Raw genomic sequence first — 9,301 nt, forward strand, 5'->3', positions numbered from 1 at the left:
AAAAGCCATTGTTTGTAAGTGTTGAAACTATACTAATTTTTCTCTATGCTCTAAATCTTTGTAAGGAACAATGTTCGTGTTTATTTAAGCAAACTAGTAGATAATACATAATCTTGTAAATTACAAAAGATGTTATCTATCTTTAGTGAGCAAAAATTTATGATTTATTTGTCACAAAGACATTCATTTTGTCTTAAACAAGGAGTAACTTGTTGTTTAAAGAGTACTCTTGTTAATTTAGGAGTGACTTATTGTTGAAACAATACTCGAGATTAACCAAAGTGGCTATAATTCAAAATAATACTTGTCATTTTTAGATAGGAGTGACTAAGTCTAGAAGAATACTTTATTGGCTTATCTAGGAATGGCTATGATTCGAAAGAATACTCGCTTATACTTCATTGTAGTAGTTTACCTAGTGAAACTTGACTAGTTGGTCAATTATCGGATGTAGTATGTGCTATCAAATGAACCAATATTAGAATATTGAGTAACCTTTCTCTTTGTAATCTATTGTACCATATGTAGCTTGGCCTATAGTAACTTGAGAAGGTGATGACTTAGGCCTAGCCTTGGTGCCAAGGAAAACTCTAGCTAGGTAAGACTTGGTAATTAAACAGTCCTTTATTACTCACCTCTCTTACTTGGGAGTGAACTTGTGAAATACTAGAAACTTTCAATCTATGAAAACTTTTAAAATTAAAAGATGATGACAAGACATGCTTCCAAACATAGTGAGAGTGGCTCTGACGAAAAAGAAATTTCCAACCACGATATGTTAAGGAATTTAGAGAATTTAAACTAAGTATGCAACAAGAATCCCAAGATAAAAGAGAAAAGAACATAGAAAGGGACACCCAAGTAAGACGCCTAGAAGAATCAATTAGAGCCCTAACAAAAAGAGCAGAAAGAGCTTCAAGCATTCATAAGTCAAGAAAGAGTAGAAGCGGAGAGACTTTCTCTGATCAAGAGTTAGGGGTAGGGGAATATTACCAATAACCTTCTCACACTAGGAGGCAAAAAAAGGAGCATACCCCTAAAGAAGTTAAGGTAGTCTTACCTTATTTTTATGGCAAGGATAATATTGAGGTCTATTTGGATTGGGAAATGAAGGTACAACAATTATTTGCTTGCCACCAAATCAATGCAGAAACGAAGGTGCCTTTGGCTACCCTTAGCTTTCAAAGGTATGTCATGTATTGGTGGACCATCTTGGTCCAAGATAGAATATGCCACATGTAAGACCCATGAAAATTTATTAATTTAATAAATAATTAATTAATAAATGTGGGTAGTGGGAGTCTTTATGGCATTAAATTCTAACTTCTATGATGTGCAAAAATACTAGCTCAAGTGGTTGAGGGTACTTGGTTGTGTGAAAGGACTTGGGTTCAAGTCTTATGTGTGCCAATTATGTGTTGTTTGATTTATTATTAATTTTAATAAAATGCATGATCATGTTGAGTGATAACACAATTATAGAATTACAAGAATTGTCACGAAACATGATATGGTTAAGTGGTTGTTCATTGAATTGGGCATTGGTATGGTCATGGGTTCAAACCTTGGTCAACCAAATTTAACTCTATTTTTGCTAAAAATTAGTGCGGCATGAATATGAATTGGAGTGTGAATTGGGCCTGGTTGCTGGTGTTGAGTGCGTTGACAATATAGGAATCTACATTTCTCGCTCAGGCGAGCCAGGCTCGCCTGGCTCGCCTAGGCGAGATTAGCAAAGACTCGAATACTATTTCTGCTCGAGCGTTTCGCTTAGGCGAAGGATCCTAGTCTTGGGCGACAGGCCATCTCGCTTAAGCGAGTGTGCCTCGCCTAAGCGAGAATCTGTGAGTGTTTGGAGGTTATGCTTGGGGCATCTCGCCCAGGCATGAAGCCCTATTTTGGGCGAAAGAGTACCTCGCTCAGGCGAGAGACCCTCGCCTAAGCGAGAATTCGAGGATTGAATTGACGTTGGTTTAACTCGCCGCCTAGGCAAGAAATTTGTTTTATGGGCGAAAGGAAGGCTCGCCCAAGCGAGAGTTCAAGGTTTGTTTTGTGCGAGGTAACCTAGCTTAAGCAAGGTAGGCTTAGGTACTTAGGCGATGGTTTCAAGCTTAAACGAAGGATGGAGGAATTGTGTGTTTCAAGGTAATCGATTATGCTGTTTTGGATTGGTTGGTGTTTGAATTGTGATGTGTAGTCTATAAGGCTTCTAAGATATCTCAAAGGTGGGCTTGCTGGTGTTCCTTGAGTTGTGGCTCGGGATAAGGGTTAGGCACGTGGCATTCTCTGAGTTGTGGCTCGGAATGACGTCCCTTGAGTTGTGGCTCAGGATAGTGGATGAACACGAGGAACTCTTGAGTTGTGGCTCGGGTTGGCAAGTGTTGCCTGCGTGAGTGTGCTGGTTGTGGCCAGTACAGATGAGTCCAAATAGATTTCCCTCCTCAATAAATAGCTAATGAGTTTGGTAGTCTTGGGACATTATAGACTATGTTCATATTGGGAACTCCACCTAGCGTTACGGTGTGCGATCCGTAGCATGGTTTCCTGCACGTGCTCTATCGATTGTGGCCGATAGGTGTGGTAGCAAGACATCTAGAGGTACTCACAAGAAGATGTAGAACACGGTCAACATGGTTGTGGCCATGCGGAAGGAAAAGATAAGATTCCTTTGATATTTCTTGATATCAAATCATGGTTGTGGCCATGTGAGATCAAATGATGGTTTTCCTTGATGTGCTTATGTTATCAAAACATGGTTGTGGCCATGTGGGATGAAGGAAGGGAATTTTTTATAGTATAATTAATTGGATATATATTTGTTATATATATATATATATATATATATATATATATATATATGATTGTTTGTTATTAGCTCACCCTATCTGCTTGTATTTGGCGATGATTGTGTACACGGTACACGGGAGCATATGATATTGCAAGTGGTTTTGGTGAGGCATAGGCTCGGAGCGTGGGCTAGCGTGGAAATTTTCTCAAAGTTTTTATATTATTTTTTATGATTTCAAATAAGTTGTAACTATTGTTATTATTGGACTTTTGGATAACTATAATAGTATTTTTATGCCATGGATTCTGGATTATTATTGAAGTAAATAAAAGATTTAAATTTCTCGTGGTTTTGGGAAATGATGTTTTATTAAATGAAGTTTTTTATATTTTCTTTTTGATATTAATTAAATTCGTAACATCCGGTCGGGATGTTACACCACAGGGATCCTGCCATCCAATAATGGAATGAACTAAATCTACCCTTAGGAGGAGACACATTCCCTCCTATTACAATAGGGAACTCATGGACAAACTCTAGAGACTTCAACAGAGGTTTATGAATGTGGAGGAATATAGGCAAAAGATGTAGTTGTTCATGATGAAGGCAAGTATAGTTGAAGAAGAAGACATAACTCTAGATAGGTTCTTGAGTGGGTTGAACCTTGATATAAGAGATAAAGTGGAGCTACTACCTTTTAGAGATTTTAATGACTTAGTTCAAATATGTATCAAGATAGAGCAACAACAGCTATTGAGGAATCATCTTCTAAAAGAGATCAAGCTTCTTTATCTCTTATGTCAAAGAAGATTTCAAGAAGGAAAAGGATGAACCTCATAAGAATCTAGCTAAGGTACATGACAAAGGCAAGGGTGAAGCATCTGCACACACTCACACTAGTGATATTAAGTGCTTCAAGTGTTTAGGAAGAGGTCATATAATTGCTTAGTGCCTTACTAAAAGGATTATCATCTTAAGAGGCATTGACCACTATAGTAGTCAAGAAAAGTCAAACACTAGTGAGAATGAGAGTGAGAGCTCAAAAGAGTCAAAGGGAGAGGATGTATACCCTTATGAAGAAAATCTTCTCATGATTAGAAGAAACCTTAACAACCAACCTAGTGTTTCCAATATTACACAAAGAGATAACATCTTTTATACAAGATATAATGTTTTAAACAATATAAGTTCTTTAATTATTGATAGTGGCTCTTGTTGTAATTGTTGCAGCACTAGATTGGTTGAGAAGCTGAGTTTAACTGTCTTACCCTATTCTAAACCGTACAAAGTTCAGTGGCTAAATGAAGATGGGGATATGACGGTTAAAAATCAAGTGGAGGTACAATTCTCCATTGGGAAATACAAAGATAAAGTTTTATGTGATGTCATTCCCATGGAGACTTGTCGTATTTTGTTTGAAAGATGATGACAATTTGATAGAAAAACAATACAGAATGGTCTTTCTAATACAATAACCATCTTATACAAGGAAAAGAACTTTGTACTTCATCCTTTGTCCCCATAACAAGTGGCTAAGGATCAAGTACAAATGAAAATCAAGAGGGATGAAGAGAAGGAGCAAGAAAAGACAAAAGTTTCTAACTATCTTTGTACCAAAGGAGTCATATATTCCAATAATCTAGGTAGGGTTTCCAAGTCTCTCAACAAACATATCTTAACCTTAAGAGGTAAAGACTTGTTTAGAAATCCTACTAAAGTTAATGGTTGCATTGATAAGTTTGTACTTAGATTTATATCACCTCCACAAGTGGTAAAAAAAGAAGAACAAACTAATTTCACAAATAAAGTAAGAGAAAAGAAGTGTGAGTTGTCTACAATAAACCCTTCTACAGTCTTTAATAATATCAATATACCTTATGTTGAAAATCCTTTCAAGATTATTTTGAAACAACATAAGGCCACAATTGCAACCAATAAAAATGTTCCTACTTACAAACGCCTTTGTCATTCAATTGATATGAGGTGTATAAGTCTTAGGAGCCACATATTGTTGGAGGTATCCTTTCTCGGTCTGTTAATACAATTACTTACTTCGTTTGGTGTTTCTTGTAGGATGATATTTGATCCTGGAGGAAAATAGAAGCACCATGATCAACAATAAAGGAGTAGCTGGAATTCAAAGGATCACGTGGTACTGAAGAAGAGATATACCCTCCAAATTTAAGGACAAATCCTCAAGAGGGAGGAGATGGTGACTTGGGCCTAGCCATAGGCCCCAATCAAAGGCCAATCAATATGCTTCTCTCATAGGCCTAAGAGCTTCAATACCACAATAGGCCTAAAGAACTCCAAATGTTTCTCTTATGGGCTAAGGAGGACATCAAGCTTCCTAAAAATTCCATTAGTGTAGTTTTAAATTAAGCCATGTATTAGGCCAAGCCTTCAATAATTTGTAAAAATTCTAGAAAGTAGATTGGTCCATAACGCACATATCTTTTGAAATTGGATCTATTAAAGCCCAATTTCAAAAGCCAAGGCTGGGACATTTGTTAGCTTGTTCCATGCATTGCATATTTAGCACATGACGCAAATGTGGGAGGCGTGACATGCCACATGGTTTCCTCTTAAACTAGGGACACTCAATCTACATATATTTGGCCTTCTTTCACTCAAAGTAGAAGATATCTTGAGAGACTTCATCCTTCTTTTAGTAAAAATAGTCTTCCTTTTTTTTTAGGAAACCTCATATTTCCTTGTCCTCTTTATTTTAGCATTTGCTTAGATGTTCATTAATTACAAGAAATTTCCTCTAGTAGAAAAAGAGGTAGGCTTTGTTAAACCAAAAGGACAATAAATTGTTTTAAACATTTTTCTTAGACTTCATAAACCTAGAATGAACTTTTCTTAAAACTAATTGTTACAACAATTAGACGAGTAATAAAAGATGACAGAGATAAAGGAATAACACACAAAGAATTGTAATGGTTCAAATCACTATTGATCCTACATCTAGTCTCAATTTTTTTTCGTGAAGAAAAACTAGTTCCACTATTAAAATAAGATTTTGTACAAAGCATAGAACAATTACAAGACTCTAAAGGATATCAACCTCAATCTTACAATGAACATAAAAAAGGATTTATGTCATATCCACTCTTGACTCACTTCAAGAGGATCTTGACCTTATCCAATCTTTGAATATCCATGAATATGTCTAGCCTTATCAAGTCTATAACCAACAATCCAGAAACACATTATTGACACACACACAATTTACATGACAACCACAAACCTAGAAATAATTTCAATTAAACACAAATGAAAAGAAGTTACCATGGCAAAAGCACTTGGAACTTAGTTCATAACAACATACCACTTGAGGAAGTCTATAAAATCCATACATGTTAGACCCACCTTTAGTCACGTTAAAGTCAAACAAAACAAAGTTTCCCCTTAATATAATATAGGAAAGAAGACTCGGGTCAAATCCGTGGAAATGGTGTGTATTAAACTTAGATTGTACATTTAAACCTTGCTAAAGAAAACATAAACAATGCAACAAGGGAAAATGAAATAAAAGAAAAAAATGAAAAATTATCTAACCCAAAACTAATATAATTGTATGATAAAAGTTGATTATGATATGCATGAAGGCAAAGCATATGTGAGATATAAGAAAATGATGAGCTGAATTTAAAATTTGGATGCAGAAGTGAGATCTAAGAAAATGATAAGATGAATTTAAAATTGGGATGTAGAAATATCTAGATGAATGGTGAATATTGAAAACAATTGCATACTCATGATTAGACATGAAAGAATCTTCATACACTTACCTAATCACCCTCTAGGCCATTAAAAAAATAAATAAAATAATAGTAATATAGACAATACACAAGAAACTCTATTTTTTCAAGCATTAGTTCTTCGAATAATTGATTATTTCGACTACCCTAGAAGAAAAAGAAAACTACCAGGAAGAGTAAATATTGAAATAGGGTTACCAATTGATTATTTATACCAAAAAGACCTAATTTAGTGCAAAAATAAACATAGTAACTTAAATCACTTCAATTTGAAAAATTCTTAACGTTATTTTCATATTAAATTTTTACTTAAAAAATATGAATTCAAACATCCAAAACAAATCTCATTAATAGTTTTCTAATAATTACACTTTTAAGAACAAGCATGAGCTACAAACATTAATCAATAATATGTGAACAATTTAGTTTAATCACACATTTTGGTGGTCTTCGAGAGGATAAATGTTACCTATATGTTAAATACCCAAATTTGAAAAGCACTAAGTAAAGGAACATGTACTAGTACAATAAAGTGATATTACATCTGTTTTTTTTTGACATATTACATCGATTTTATAACTGATGTTGTATTAAGTGATGTTATAAGTGGAAGACATATTACATCGATTGTTCGTGGGAACCGATGTAATATCCTATACTATTATTTTAAAAACAGATTACAGGTTTTTCTAGCTTCTAAACCAAAACCCGCATCAATAAAGAGTTAAAATTATAATGAATTAACTTGTATCTATTATTATTTTTTTTAGAAAGATTTGAGACAACAGAGCTTTATCTAAGATATAATAAGACAAACACTTGGTGAGCAATTCGTAAGAACCACAAGAGAGCATGACACTATTTCTTCAAACATATGGCAAGCATCTAGTAAGCGGGTAAAACACCTTTAACCTTCCACCTGCCAGAAGAAACCAACAATTAACACACAACCCACAACAAAATCAAAACACACAAATAAATTTTTCCTTATTCAACAAAAAATTGTTACATTGGCTTGAAACAAACCCTAGATGCCAACAAAAGCCATAAGCACCAGAAAGCTCACCGAAAACAACGCCTACACCACCACACTTCAACCCACGACATCCGAACACAAAAACCCTCTCGTTAGTGGTGGTGGGAAGAATGACATCGTTGGTGTTGGTTGGGAACGACGTTACAAACTCCCGTATGAAGCCCACCACAAAGCATGGCCAAGAGGTGTGAGTTGAGGGCGATGCAGCGGTGGCTTAAGGCTAGGGTTGGAAGGAGCAGAGCACAAAATGATTGAGACCTAAGACTCCATGGTCGCGCGACTGGATCTGTGAGACGGCGTGACTGAAGAACAGTGCGGCAAAGCGACAATGTGAACGATGGAGGAGCAACGAATACTTCGAATGGAAGAGCAACAGTGCAAACGGAGGTGGAAAACGAAGAAGTGAAAGTAACACGGAAACAAAAGAAGATGGAATGAAGGGAAGCAGAAGTGATGATTTATTTTAAAATCAAACATATATATTACATCGGTTCCCATATATAACCGATGTAATATCAAGTTTAATTTTAAAAAAGTGACGATTAAAATGTCTTTTAATTTTTTTATTTTAAAAAATGATGTATTACATCGTTTAAATCAACAACCGATGTAATATAGTTCACAGTAATTACAAAATTGCCACCGCATGATTTATTACATCGTTTTTTTTTATAAATGATCTGGTATCCTATTGTTATTTCACTGTTTTGCACTAGTATGTTCACTACTTAATAAGTTTCAACAACCTTAATTAGTTCATTTAGTTATAATTCAACTATATTTTTAAAATTCTTAACACAAATATAGTTTCATATTTTTTTAAGAAAAGAAATCTATGTATACATACTAAAAAGCACCAACAAAGCCTATTTAGTTCATATAACCCATTAACAACTTAGTATAAACAATTAGCGAACAATGAGAAGTAATAGGATGCAATTTATCTTATAGTGGCCTACACAAAATGGTACATTTTTTGTTTATTTTAAATAAGAGTATTACAATAATAAATCATACAAAATAAATGAGTGTGGATGTCCCGGTCTATTATGCTAGAGAGAAACTAAAGAAGATTCAATATTGCTACTAAAATTAGAATGATTATTCTTATAAACATGATGAATATGGTAAATTATATTTATTGAGGTGTGACAAGGGTAGAAGGTTGACAAATTGATAAAATGTCATCATTAATGAGGTGACTATGGAGAAAGAGTTTGTGGTCAACTTGAGATTTCACAAAAAAAGTTGTTGGGATGAAATTAAAAAATAAATTCAATCCCATTAGAGTGAATTTGACAATGGTAAGTTATAAAAAAGATAATAAAAATATTTAGATGAAATTTGATATTAGAGTGAATTTGGGGAGCAAACTTTCTTTATTTCTACAGAAAAAAAGTTTTTTACTTTGAAGTTATCTCTTCATTAAGTGAAGTGAAACTTTTAGTGACATAATGAGTGACCTCAAACTCAAAATACTTGTTTTAAGATGTGCATTGGAAAGAAAAATTTGAATATGATTATAATATTTAATAAAATGTGGTTAAGGAGTTGAAGGTCATGTGAAATGGTTGTCATATTATGCTGGCGATGGCATTGATAGGAAGAATCAAACCTATAGTAATATATGGTAGCAATACTGAACATTATTATTTCCATCAACTGTATCTTCCACTACTACTTCTATTTCTTTCTGCATGATTTCCATCA

Source organism: Vigna unguiculata, chromosome 3, assembly GCF_037176805.1.
Source record: "Vigna unguiculata cultivar grain cowpea cultivar isolate G323 ecotype 2 chromosome 3, ASM3717680v1, whole genome shotgun sequence".
NCBI lineage: Eukaryota > Viridiplantae > Streptophyta > Magnoliopsida > Fabales > Fabaceae > Vigna > Vigna unguiculata.